Source organism: Theropithecus gelada, chromosome 5, assembly GCF_003255815.1.
Source record: "Theropithecus gelada isolate Dixy chromosome 5, Tgel_1.0, whole genome shotgun sequence".
NCBI classification, from domain to species: domain Eukaryota; kingdom Metazoa; phylum Chordata; class Mammalia; order Primates; family Cercopithecidae; genus Theropithecus; species Theropithecus gelada.
In genome coordinates this window covers 46,840,882-46,856,081 of record NC_037672.1, presented here as the reverse complement: position 1 = coordinate 46,856,081, position 15,200 = coordinate 46,840,882, and the positions used below count along the sequence as shown (strand labels likewise).

General features: G+C 36.6%; 1 protein-coding gene across 1 annotated transcript in view; it reads left to right on the top strand.

Moving 5' to 3' along the window:
* The window catches only part of BMPR1B (bone morphogenetic protein receptor type 1B), a 400,498-nt gene that overhangs the window by 225,594 nt on the left and 159,704 nt on the right, over positions 1-15,200 (top strand). The window lies entirely within an intron of this gene.

The window sequence follows — 15,200 nt, the reverse complement described above, 5'->3', positions numbered from 1 at the left end:
GTGATATAAAATGAATGGAAAATACCAGAATAAGTCATCACAGTTCATTGCAATTATTACTGTACCTAAGAAACCACACCACTTTTTAGTAGTTGAACTGATCACTGATAAGAGTTATTCATCACAAAATTGAAGGCAGTTTTTCTTTGTGAATTATTAACTATAGTTTGAATGATTTTCTAAAATATAGGCAAAGTGTGGTTATAATAGAATAAGTTAAGTTACAAATAGGATTGCTTATTTCATGTTGTAGCCCTAATTTTGCCTCAACCACGCACCCTCAGGTAAATTCCTCTGTGATACACAACAGGTCCTCAAGTAATGTCTTGTTCAGCATTGTTTTCTTCAGTAACTGATGAGAAAACAAATCGATTCCCAGCGGAGGCCCCTCTTTGTATGGAGTCTGACTTTCTCCCAATGTCCATGTGGGTTTCCTTTAGGTATTTCAATTTTCTCCTACATCCTAAAGATGTGCGCATTAGGTGAATTGGCATATCTGCATTGTCCCAGTCAGAATGAGTGTGGGTGTGTGAGTGCACTGTGTGAGGTAATGGTGTCCTGTCCAGAGTTATTTCCTGCCTTGCACCCTGAACTGCTGAGATAGGTTCTGGCCACCCAAAACCCTGAATTGGAATAGTTGGGTTGGAAAAATGAATGAATGAATACAAATCATTGTCAATCAAAGTTTATAACAATAGAGTCTGCTAGACAAGGGAAGACAAGTACTTAATACAAGTTGGGAATACCTGGGTATTAGCCAGGCATGGTAGTGCAGTCCTGTAATCCCAGCTACTCAGGAGGCTGAGGCAGGAGAATTGCTTGAACCCAGGAGGTGGAGGTTGCAGTGAGCCGGGATTGCATTACTGCATTCCAGCCTAGGCGGCAGAGCAAGACTCCATCACACACACACACACAGAGTAGAAGTTGTCATTTTAACTCACAATGTTGTCACATTGTACAGAAAATTTGTCTACTACCTTGAAATTCCCTTCGATAAAAAATTGGTAGTGTAATACTTATATATGCAATTAGGTGAAATATTGCTTTGGGCAGGTAAATAATGGAGTTTCATAAATTTATCCTTTTTTTTTTTTTTTTTGAGACGAGGGTTTGCTCTGTTGCCCTGTTTGGAGTGCAGTGGCGCAATCCCAGCTCTCTGCAGCCTTGAACTCCGGGACTCAAGCAATCATCTTTCCACCTCAGGCTTCCAAAGCACTGGGATTACAGGCGTGAGCCACCATGCCCAGCAAATTTATCTTCTATTGAATGGTTGAATTTTTAATCCATATTTTAATATTTTAATTTTAATATTAATATTTTAATATTCTGATAGAAACATGAGGAGAAGCTCTGCCAGTGGAACTCTTAGGACTTCCGCACCACATGATAGTTAAATCAGTTTTTAACTGATTAGCTTGCCTTTCTGGAATGTGACCAGTACTTGATTGCTTTTTATTTTCTTACAATTTAATTTAGCCTGCTTAGTTTATGGATGATTTCAGCTGTTAAAAAATAAGAACCTAAATTGACACTAAGACTTGGAAAATGTAACCTATGATTAGGAGACTTTATTTTCCACTAAATACACTCCAAGGAAAGATATCCTGGTGTGTTTAATTGAACAATAGAAATGGCAACTATGCCTGATAATGTATCTAAATGTTTAAAATCATCATGTAAACCCATGATGATTCTCAGGTTCCAATAGTTTTAGTAAATCAACTTCACTGTTCAGATTATTTCCCAGTTGAATTATTCAGCGGTAGCTGGTGAACTCTTATCAGAATTACATGCTGCAAAATGATATGCCCTTTCAGCAGATGGGCTTAAAAATACAGAGAAGACACACTAGTGGAATCCTGGTGGTCAGTGTTAGGAGGAATCAGAAAGAATATGTAAGCAAAATGTAGATACTGTTTCACATTTTGAGTATCTTTTCCTCCTAACATGTTCAAAGTTAACTCACAAATTGTAAGCAAGTGTATTCCAGAATGCACAGGGAGAATACATAAAAGCAATGAGTCTGAGATGGATTTAATTGTCTTAGGTATTTCCAGAAGAACTCATTTTCACCTAAATTACTTGAATTTTTAGAGGCAAGCATTTCAAGAATTGCTTTCATTTTTGTTATTCATAAATTTACTTCAGAAGGAAATGTATCCAAAGGTGTATTGCTTTTTTAAAAAACAAAACAAAACAAAACAAACATTCAGATAGGAATTAAACAATCAGGCGCATGACAGAAGTTTCAGATGAAATCTTTATCTTCCAAAGTCTGCTTATGTAATTAGACTAAAATTTAAATTTCTTACTGTGGCCTAAATTAGTACTTCTCAACCTTGGCTGCATATCAGAATTACAAGGAGAAGTTTAAAGAATACTGGCGTCTGCCTTTTACCAGCAATTCTCATTTCATTGGTTTGGGATATGTCCTGGGTATCTGGATTTTTAAAAACATCCTAGTTGATATTAATGTGCAGCATGATTTAAGAACCACTGGCGAAAAGCAACCATGCCTTTTGGCCACCATCTCCTTATTTGACATCATCATGTGTCCTCTTTATCATTAAAAAAAAAAATTGTCAACCGGGCGTGGTGACTCATGCCTGTAATCCCAGCACTTTGGGAGGCCGATGCGGGCGGATCATGAGGTCAGGAGATTGAGACCATCCTGGCTAACATGGTGAAACCCTCTCTCTACTAAAAATACAAAATATTATCGGGGCGTGGTGGCGGGTGCCTGTCGTCCCAGCTATTGGGGAGGCTGAGGCAGGAGAATGGCGTGAACCCGGGAGGCGGAGCTTGCAGTGAGCCGAGATGGCGCCACTGCACTCCAGCCTGGGCAACAGAGCGAGACTCCGTCTCAAAAAAAAAAAAAAATTGTCACCAGAATACTAAAGATTGTTCTTAACCAAGGAACTTTCCATTAGCAGTTTCTTCTGCTTGGGATCCTCTTCCTACAGGTCTTTACATGGCTGGCTCTTTCTCACCATTCAGGTGTCAGCTCCAGGGGCTCTGCTTTAAGCAGGCATTTTCCGAATTTCCCTGTCTAAAGCTTTGTTTTTCAAATATTATCACATTATTCTGTTTAAATTTTATTATTGCTTTTTTTTCTATTTATTATTATCACATTCATTTGTTAGTGTTTGTTTTCCCACTAGTATATAAAGTCCATGAGTGAACATACCTGACATGCTGCTTCACCATCATGTATCCAACATTTAAGCCTACCACATAGCAGTTGCTCAATAAATATTTTTTAAACAAATGAATAAAAATGCTAATTGAAAATGATTTTGGTAATACTCATAATTATATCTTATTTTTGCCAAAAAGTTACATGAGATCACATTTTACAAATTTGAATAGAGACCTAGAATGAAATGAATGGAAATGCCAACAGGCAGAGAGAGGAAGTACACTTAGAAACGTGGTAGTCTCAATACGGAAAATAAGGGCAGTGATATTAAGCCTGTTACTACCACTTAAAGCTGTCACTCCAAAGCCATATTTTAGGTCTTACCAAAGTGTCCCATATTAGAAATCTTCATATACTTTCAGGTTAACGTCTCTTATTTTAAGAACCCAAGTATCACCTCCCCCTCCACAAAGCCTTCTCTGAGCTCAGTCTCCAGGAAGTTTTATTTTCTATGTTACATGTTTATCTCATGGCTTTTGCCATATTATAATTGTAGCGATGTAGCCACCAGTCTGTCTCCCTCACTAGCTTTTAGCGTCACTGGGAACAGGGACTGTGTCTAGAGTGCCAGACCCATAACAGCCTATAACAGGTACTAAGCAAGTGTTTATTGAATGAAAGCATAAAATAAATAAGAAATATTCCATGAGAAGGATTAGAACTGCTAATTAAAATTGTAAAATGGATTTGTCAGGAATGTAAGTGAGTTGAAGTAATTTTTAATAGAATAAAGCAATAAAAAGGGATATACTAAGCCAATTGGAGGGGGAGGGCATGATGTTATGCACACTTAGGAAATTAAGAAAACATTGTTGGTGCCAATAAGTCTGTGCACTGGCTTCCAACTGATACGTGACTTGTCATTTGAATCAGGTTTTCATCAGTCACTTAGGACTTTTTATACATTATTTACTCTTTTTGATAAACTTCTCAATAGCTGCTATTCAGATAGATGCATTTTCCAGTAACACCTGATATGCATTTTAAAATGTAGCTTTTAATTGATATTGATTGCCAGTAAACCCAATGTAAACTTTCATCAGTGTACTTTGAACTTCATTATTCTACCCAAAAGAAATTGCCACAGTCCTTGGGCACATAAATATTTAAAAATCTCTATGTAGAGGCCCTGTTAGCTCCATGGGTACTTTTGTCATAATTTTAGCACTTAAATACTACTTAGGTTTGCTCGTTCACATTGTATCCTGCTTCAAAATCTCTATAGTACTACTATGCATAATTTTACCTGATAGTTAGATGACTAGGTCTTTCAAAAGGACACTCATGCAGTTGGAATGGACGTATTTTTATTGTCTTTAAAAAATTACACAGATAAACAGAGAAAGAAAAATTGATGTTCAGGACAGAAATTCTGTTCAGGTTCCCAAAGTCCTTCTGAAATACACAGTATTGTCATAGCTTTGCTGCTGTAAGCCTGGAAACTGGTATGCGCTTTTCCCTTGTGCTTTTATGAGGAAACACTACCAATGTCACATTTCTAGGAAGGAGACAGCAAGCAAGGAAAGCAAAGTCTTGATACCAGAGTTACAGCATCCAAAGTAGTTTTCCTTCTTTTAATTTGAATCTCCTTTCTCACATATTTGGATATAGTTCTGTTCTGGCTTAAATGTTACTGCATAGAAATAAAGGTTTACAGAAGGTCATTCTGTGAACAGAGGTATGGAAAGTCTACACATGGCATTTCCTGTGAACAGATGGCATGGTACATTAGGAGAGCATAAGGCGGGATTTGTGTTATTGGCAGAGGGGGAAATGAACCTGAAAGGACAGGGCCAGGTCAAGGTGGCGGAAAGGCCTTTATTCTCTGCTGAGAAGTTTGAACCCTCTGTTGCCAGAGGGGGTCTTGATTAAAAAAATCAGCATAGTAACAATATAGAAGATTGATGGAGGAGAAAGGAAAGTGGTGCCAGGGAGCCTATATTGTGATCATTTTAGTATTTAAAGTTAGATAAAAGCTAAGTCTGAATTTCAGTAGGAACAGAGGAAAGAAAAGGAGACAAGGTCCAGAGATCACCATATACTCAAGAATCTTGAGTATATAGGAACTAATTGGAAATAGGGGAGAGCAGAAGTGAGACATTGAGATTTTTAGCATGGATGACTAAGTAATGATACTGCTATTAACCAACACCAGAGAAACCAAAATAAGAGCTTTATATTTGTGTGTGTGGCCATTGTCAACAAAAATATATATGCCCCAAATTGGAAGACTTCATTCTGTTCCCTGGGAATTATTGTGTTTTCCTATAGGAAAATAATTCTACTGAGATTTGTTCCTGTGGTGTTACTGAAAGATATAGTAGTAAGGGCCCAAGATTTAAGGTGAGATGACCTGAATTCAGTTTCTATCTATGTTTCTTTCAAACATGCACACATTGGGCTATTCCCAAAGCAGGGAAGTGAAGTTCCCTGCTCTGAACTTCACTTTCCTCGTGTGTAAAGTAGGAATACTTTCTTATTGCTTATCCCAATGAACAAATGAAAGAACCCTTGTAAAAATATAAATGTGAGTTGTTAGATTTGTACAGACCGTTAGGAGTTGGACCGTAAGAGAGGTTTTACCCCGGCACCATGGATCTCTTTGCCCTTAGACATGTTTTTAAGGTTCCTGAACTTTATTCTTTCATATTCTCTACTGGTGTTAAGTATCAATTATAAGGGGGCGGTTTGTATATGTTTTTCCAAACACAAGTATTTATGTAAAACAATTATTTTGATTCATTGGTTCTGTACCGGTTACCTTTAAAACAAAACAAAAACATAAGTAGTTTAATTACTACATTGACATGCTATTTGATAACATTATTTCATCTCTTTATTGGATCATGAAAAAAAGTATAAGGATTTTCTTTATTCTTACGTTTTCTACTTTTACTATCTTTCTTCAGCTCAGTTGCAGCTCTGTTCTTGCTCAATCTAGGACTCATACCAGATTGAAGTAAATTAGAGGATGGAAAACAAAACAAAACAAAACTCAGAGTACATTCCTGTCAGTTTTCACCACTCCAAAGTAATCTCATGAAAGTAAAATTTTCAAAAACAAAAAGAATTGCTTCCATCCATCTTAAAGTCTAATTTAATCAGGTCTTGACAATGTATTTTACGTGACCATATTCAGATCTACCAAAGTATAGAAGTGAGATTTTTCATTTTCAGTCTTTTTTTCCCCATTACTCTTTAGTTATTTTTGACACCACATTTCAAGAGAATTTCAGGCCCTGTCAGTCAGAATGGCAAGTGGAAACAACCACATTTTATATGTGAACCAAAGAAGAATAATGGATGTTTCATTCATTTTTTACAAAGATTAGTTTGTTTTATTGTTTTCTTACTATTTCCTCTTTAAAAATATATATTTTGATTAAAAATATAAATTGAATAATGATATTCCTGAGCTTTGCAATTTAAATCTTCCATGTGAAAGTGTATTTATCATGGAGCTGTAAAATAGACCAGTGTTTTTGTTTTTTTAGTGAATTTTCAGACTTAATCCACATTCCTGTTTTCACTACCTAAATTTAATCATTCAGTGATATTTTCTGAGCTACTGCCTTATAATTAATAAACAGTGAAAGCTTAAACTTGGTAGACAGATATTCTCCTCTCCCATTGAGACCATTGAGTTGGTTTTTGCTGAGTCCCTCCTTCCTGAGATTTCCCCCATTCTAATGTATGACTTTAGCTTGTCTTGAGGAATCCACCAATCTTTGCTTCTTTCCTTTTAGCTGACATAAATCTCTCTGGCATGGATGGTTTCAGGACCACCTTTTTGACCCCCCTCGAAAGATACTTTTTATTCTTGAGATTCCGGTTGTACTGCCTAACCAAATATACTGCAGTTTTTTTTTTTTTTCCTAGAAATAACTATTCCATAAAATTAATGGCATAGTGTTAATTATGTGTATCTGTGTGAATGAAAATATCCTCTAATGAGTCATTTCTAAAAAAGAAACATTGAGAATTCAGCTACGCCTTTATAATGAAAGAAAATAGTTATTTAAAATGTCAGATAATGATTTATCTGAATATTGGAATCATCCAGAGATTAATGGAATTAAATGTTCTTATCCAGTCTCTTGTTGTCACATAGACCTAATCTAATTTCCGTTTTGGAGTAATTGTAGAAATTTTTGATTTAGTGATGATTAATTCCTTACCTTTAAGAAATTTCTACTTACAGGTATATGATAATTTTAAGAACTGCAGACTTTCTAAAAAGTAGAAAATGCTTGAAATTATATCACAAATATTTATTGTGTTAAATAACACTTTTGATATTGTCATTCATGTCATATAAATATACATTTAGCTCTAGGAGAAAAAGAAATTGAAATACTGATAACACAGCTGGGAACCTAGCTATTATTATTAAACATGATGAGAAATCAGTGAAGTTTTAATATAGGTTCAATTAGCAACGACTATAACAAAAATAACTTGAAATTCTGGGTGCTTTTCATTCTTCATTATTACCTTATTTTATTAAACATAATTTAGTTTTATTATTGGTTATGGTTGTGTGTATTGTATGCACTATGAATTTAAGAACAATTTCTATTGATAAATGATAAAGCGCTTTAGTTTAGTTTGCCATTTGGTTTGTGCGATGTCATATAAAAGTTTACAAAGACGCATTCTTTGCTGTGGTTTCTGGATTTAGTTTATTCCATCTTTACAACTTACATACAACATTATTTCAGTTGAAAAGAACAAATGACCTATTTATTAATTGAGCAGCCAATACTTCTCATACTAATAATGGGTATGTATTATAATAAAGTGGCAGCAGTAAGGTTGGTAGACTTATGTATGATTTTTCTGTGGGGTCCTGGGAGCCCAAATTATTTATTACTTGAGAACAAAGAACTTTAGAGTTAAAGGTAAGTGAGTCTGTATATGATATGCCTAATAATAGGCCCCTAAAGTATGAAAAAAAAGAGGATAAAAACAGTTCGTAGTTTACTTCTAACTAGGCACATCGTAGGGTCAGTATTCTTTCTCCTCATTCATTTACACTGAACGCCACCTGTTCCCTCAGATGAAAAATGAGGACTAGCTTGGATTATTAATATCTTGCTTGTACCCATTTGCCCCTGAAGAATGTCTCATTACATAAATTTGTAGTATTCATATATGATTAAGTTTGTCAACAATATATTTTAAAATCATTCATGGCCAGGCACGACGGCTCACGCTTGTAATCCCAGCACTTTGGGAGGCCGAGGCCGGTGGATCATGAGGTGAAGAGATGGAGACCATCCTGGCCAACATGGTGAAACCCCATCTCTACTAAAAATACAAAAATTAGCTGGGCGTGGTGGTACGTGCCTATAGCCCCAGCTCCTCAGGAGGCCAAGGCAGGAGACTCGCTTGAATCCAGGAGGTGGAAGTTACAGTGAGCCGAGATCGTGCCAGTGCACTCCAGCCTGGTGACAGAGCGAGACTCTTGTCTTAAAACAAACATACAAACAAACAAAAAATCATTCACTACTTAGCTTCTTGCTTTTTTAACACCGAATTTCAAGGAAGCATTAAATTAAAGCATTAATGTAACAGAGATTACAATTTCAGCTACCTAACATTGATCTGATAGAGTATTTTATTATTACCAAACTGAAAGTACCAATATAGGTATTTATCATAATAATGAACAGAGGATTAGCACATTTTCTTTGCAATTTTATTTTTTTCCCAAAGCTGCTTCTCCTTACTAAAAGTTCTACTGAAATTTTATAGGAATTCAAATTCATTTTAAAAACTGAAACAATATACTAATAAATAAAATATTTCTTATTCCTTAATCATTCGTTTATTAGTTTATTTATTCAGTTAACAAGTAAGTAACTCTGTTTATGCCAGGTACAACTTTCTTGGGCCCTCAAAAACATATTTTAAGCTTTATTTGGTCATAGCGTTTTCTGAAATTATGTTTACCAAAAGTCAAAAGTAAATAGCCAAATGGCTAATAAGCACATGAAAAGATGCTTAACATTATTTATCACTAGGAAAATGCAGATTAAAGCCACAGTGAAATTCTGCTTTGGGAAATAGTTGGACAATTCTTGACTATCTTAAACATAAAATTAGCATATTAGCAGTTTGACTACTTGGTATTTACCCAAGAGTAATGAAAATATAAGCTGAGGCTGGGCACAGTGGCTCACACCTGTAATCCCAGCACTTTGGGAGGCCAAGACGGGTGGATCACTAGGTCAGGAGTTCGAGACCAGCCTGGCCAATATGGTGAAACCTCATCTCTACTAAAATGCAAAAATTAGCCAGGCGTGGTGGCAGGCGCCTGTATCCCAGTTACTTGGGAGACTGAGACAGGAGAATTGCTTGAACCCGGGAGGCGGAGGCTGTAGTGAGCTGAAATCACACCACTGCACACCAGCCCGGGCAACAGAGTGAGACTCCGTCTGTCTCAAAAAAAAAAAAGGAAAAAAAAAAAGAAAATCTAAGTTTGAAGCAAAAACTTGTTTATAGCAGCATTATTCATAATGGCCCAAAAGTGGAAACAAACCCAAATGTTCATTAGCTGATGAACGCATAAATAAAACCTGGCATACCCATACAATGAAATATTATTCAACAATACAATGAATTATTGATTCCCAGTGATGCAAGGTATTAACATTAAATCCATTTCATTGATGAGGAAGGTAAGGCACATATGTAACTTACAATGTAACTGGAGAAAGAAGAAAACACGGGGCTACCTGACTTCAGAGTACTCAACCTCTACACTGGAATGAAGTTTTGTGGTTGTTTTGTTTGTTTGTTGTTTTAAAGCATCACCCCATCCTTCTTTTTCTTTTCTTTTTGGCCAAACTTTTCAAAAGTGTGACTTTATTCCTGTCTCACTTTCCTTGCTTACCTCCCACCTGCAGTGAAAACAGCTCAGCTGCCAATGCTTTTTCTTTTGTAATAACTGCTTTATTGAAATAGAATTTATACACCATAAAATTTGCCCTTTTAAATCATGCATTTCAGTGGTTTTTAGTATCACAATACTTTCTGAATGTTGTATGTAATGGGCTTTTTCAATCTCTTTCATATTTAATCTTTCCATGGCATTCGACATTGTTGACCCCTCAGTCCTTGACTCTGTCCTCATTCAGCCCTTTTTCATTCTCCTTCTACTGACCTTGTAATTGTTTTTCAGTCTTTATGCCCTTCTCTTCCTTGACCTACTTTGTAAATGTTGATTTTGGTTTACTTCTCTTTATACATGCTATTTCTGAGAGATCTCATGACCTTGGGAGCCACCTTTATTGGCGTGTTGCTCGTAAATGTTTATTTTAGTCATTTATCTAACAAATATTTATTGTGCATTCATTATGTAGAAGGCTCAGTTTAGGCGCTTGAAATCTATGCTATTATTGAACCTATATTCTATGGGGAAGACACAAACAATAACAAATAACAAGGAAGTTTGCAATTTTAAATAGTATGAGAGTGGTACGCTTTACTGAGAAGGTGCACTTTCAACAGGGAGTTGAACGAGAACAGTTAGCCGTGCAGCTTTCTGCAAGAACATACAGCAAATAGAAGGATACCAAGAGTAAACTGGTCAGGCATATTTAAGGAATGGTATGAGGACAAGTGGGTTGGAGCTGAGAAACTGAGGGGGGCCCTAGTCCATGCTGTCAGAGACAAAATGAGAGAATGAAGTGGGACTAGGCTATATGGACCATTGTAAGGACGTTAGCTTTTACTCTGAGTAAAATGGGGAAGCAGTACAGGACTTTGATTAGAAGATGAATGTAATCTGAGTGAGGTTTTTAAGTGACTTCTCTTCTGTACTGAGAATAGACTATATGGTGACAAGGTTTGAACCAGGAAAGCAAGAGTACAAAACTGCTTACTGAATTGATGCAGTCTTCATCTCTCCGGTATTCTAGACTAGTATATTAAATGCCCATTGAACATACTTCAGTACAACACAGATATCTAAAGTTCATCATGTTCCAAACTAAATCCATCTGCTCTTCCCAGCTCCCTGTTCCAAAGTTGCCTCCTCCTCCCAAAACCTTGCCTTGGCAAAGACCCAGCCACTCAAAGAAGAACCCCACTTGACTCTTCATATATTCCTTGCCCATCAGTCAAATTGAAGATTAAAAAAGCCTTTAAGTTCTCTTTAGTAAGGTATATCAGTTACTTTAATTTCATCCACTGCTTAATTTGTTAGTCCTATCTTTCTGCTACCCCTCAACACTCAATATTAAAATTCAAGCAGTTCCTTGAGAGAAATGCAGGATACAGTGAATCTGTCCTGAGTTTGTGAGTGCACTGTTTAATCCACTTCCTTGCCTGGGCATGGGCCTATACATAATCTTCAGTGACTGATAGAAAGGCTTTGTGTGGTACTGTAGTCCAGCCAGACAGATTTGGGCTGAATCTCAGTTCTATAATTTATTAGTCACATGACTTCAGACAAGCCACTTAATAACACTAAGCCTCATTTTCTTTATTTTAAAAAAAGCAAAAACATAACCATCTGCCAGTGTTGTTTTTAGTGTTAGAGATATTTCCAAAGCCCCTTTTAGACAGTCCTCAATAAATAATACTTCTACTCCCTCTAGACCACATTCCTCAAGAAGACAGAGAAAGAGACTTCACTAAAGTTCATAGTTTACATTAAGGCTCACTCTTTGTGTTTTACAGCTCTGTGGGCTTTGTCAAATGCATAATATCATTCATCTGCCATTACAGCGTCATACAGAGTGGTTTCACTGCCCTAAAAATCCCGTGTTTCACTGTCATCTCCTGACAACCACCTGACAATTACACTGTCTATTGTGTTGCCTTTTCCAGAATGCCATATGGTTAGAATCATACAGTATATAGCCTTTCTTTCCCCCCTAAAGCGATGGGGTCTTGTTCTGCTATCCAGGCTGGAGTTCAGTGGCACAGTCATAGCTTACTGCAGCCTCGAATCCCTGAGCTCAAGGGATCCTCTCTCCTCAGCCGGGACTACCGGTGTGTGCCACCACAGCTGCCTAATTTAAGTTTTTTATTTTATTTTTTAAATTTTTTGTAGAGACAGGGTCTTGCCATGTTTCCCAGGCTGGTCTCGAACTTCTGGCCTCAAGAAATCCTTCTGCCTTGGCTTCCCAGAGTGCTGGGTTTACAGGTGTGAGCCACTTACGCCCAGCCCAGTATGTAGCCTTTTCAGACTGGTTTCTTTCTCTTAGCAGTTGAATGGGTAATTTTAATGGAATCAGTGTCTAGATTCTCCACTTCTGCATAAACTCTTTATTAATATTGATCTGCCTGAGAATAGTGCTTTATTCACAACACTCTTTCTCTTACCTTACGAAAGAAAAGCACACCCTTATCCATCCCAAATGTTATTATGGTGCATTATCCTGGAGTCATAGAAAATTTAACATTAAAAATTCAACTAATGCATTAAATGTGTATTGCAGAGAAGTATGACAGGGTGGCCGGGTGCAGTGGCTGACGCCTGTAATCCCAGCACTTTGGGAAGCTGAGGTGGGCAGATTACCTAGGTCAGGAGTTTGAGACCAGCCTGGCCAACATGGCAAAACCCCATCTCCACTAAAAATACAAAAATTAGCCAGGTATGGTGGCACATGCCTGTAGTCCTAGGTACTTGGGAGGCCTAGGCAGGAGAATTGCCTGAATCCAGGAGGCGGAGGTTGTAGTGAGTCAAATTAGTGCCACTGCCCTCCAACCCGGGTAACAGAGCAAGACTCCACCTCAAAAAAAAAGTATGACAGGGTGAACAACTGAGGACTTAATTATAAAAATACGTAAAAATTCTCTGAGGCCGCAAGATGGAAATAAAGGTCAAGAAAATAAATTGCCATGTAAATTTCAGCTGCCAAAAGAATCATCTTTGTGTGTTATTTAAATAGATAGTGGTTATATTAAATTATTGTAGATTTAGATGCTATTGAGTATATTTAAAATAGCTGATGTGTTTTTTTTAAAATGCCAATATTTCCAATAGGGTAGAAATTAAATTCTTTGCAAGTACATATTTTACCACAGGTGGAAATTTGTAAATGTCAATTTGGTAATGTGTAAATGGTTACATAATTTTACATAATTTTTCAAAATTCTTTTAAGAGTCTGTGAATAAAGGCAATTAAAGCCTGGTAGCCTATCCTACTCTATAAAACCCAAGTTTGTCGACCTGGCTTATAAAATCCCTCATCACCTTACTCCTTCTAATTGGTTTTGTTTTGCTTTTAACTACTTACTGTCTCCAGCAAGAAAGATCTATTTGAAGTTCTAAGTATGTGTTGTGCTCTTTCCTGCTTTTGTCTTGATTGTGTCATTCTTCCTTTTTTGCCTCACTACCTTCTGCCCATTCTTTAGGATCCAGAAGTCTGGAGTGAGGAATTACCTCTTCCACCCCCACTTCATGTTGGCTGAGATGCTCATTTTCCCTTCTCCCATAGTTGCCTCCTCTAGTCTTTGTTGCTACATTGTTTTACATTTAACTTCTCTTTTGTTTTTCTGGAATTAGACCTGGAAGGTCTTTTGAGAGTAGGAACTATGTTTTATCTTTGCCTGTTCAGCACCTAGTTATATACATCTCTTGACAATAAGTTAATTTATTATATAAATATTAATTTTTGCAATAAACAAGGAAAGGTGGATTTCAAATAGTTGGAAAGTTAATTCTTATGTGCAACTTTATTTTTTTTTTTTTGGTCAGTTACACTGTAAAAAGCTATTTTTGTTCTATGCTGATTATTTTTCTGGCTATAATATTTGCATTTACTGGTAAGATTTTAGTAAGCTTTCACATGAAGATGAGCCTAAGGATTATTTTGAGAACCACCGTTCTAATAGAAGGAACACATTACTGTAAGTAATCAGGCAAGGTTTCTAGTTTTGGCTCTGTCACAGAGTTGCCATGTTGGCACTGTCACAGAGTTGCCATGTGACCCTGGGCAAAGTAACCAGCCTGGGGGTTGATTTTCTTATCTGTAAGATGAGTAAGTGACCAGAGTCTCCCAAAAGTTTCCTTTACCTTTGATTTAATCAAGAGAAAATTTTAGTAAAATTTGCTTTTAGTAAAGCAAACACATGATTATCTTTGATAAACAATAAAAAATATGAGCTCATTTATTTTCTACTCATTCATACTGTGGACCTTATAGGTGATATATGGAGATACTGTGTACCTTGTTTATGTCACCTACAAACCATATACTCTAGTGTCATGACTTGGATTCTATCCTTAATCTAAAACTTAAATTTTCAACTTGTCATAATTATAAATATAGAAGTTTATATTTAAACTGTAAATATTCTGTTGAGTTATAATTTTAGGTTATATTTTGGCATCTTTCACTAAATATATGTTGTATCTGATTAATATTATACTTCCCTATACATTTCTATCATTCTCCAAATGAACTTACATTGACATATTTTTGTGACCAATTACTTAGTCACTGCAGCCTTTCTTTTTGAGAAGCAATATTAAAAAAATTACAAAACTGCTTTCCTGTGTCATTTGGATTCATAATATGTCATAATTAAGTTTTATAAAGCTTGATTGACTGACATTTAGATATGACTTTTATAAAGGGTTTGAGAGTATGTTGTTTGGCTGAAACAAAGGCAGTATTTCCTTTCTTGTCTTTGACTCCACCTAGCCCCACTTTTCTCCACCTGCCTGAGGAAAGCTGTATTTCTTCAGAAAAACTTCATGATTGCCCTTCTGTGCCTGATAGGGGCCTCAGGAAAGGCCCATAGCATCTGTAAAGCTGGCAGCAGAATGGTATTTCCAGGCAAGCACAGGGTTGCTGGGTAGTGAGCCAATCCACAGCTTTGTCTGAGCAGCTGAGAACTTTGCCGGAGTATTACCACGGTGTTCAGTAACACAGACCTGTGCCATGAGCAAGTAAAGCACTGAGCAAGTGTCAGGGTCAATATTTATAGACCACTACATAGCTGCCTTGCAGAGAGAGAAAACGGGAGAGTAACATGCACA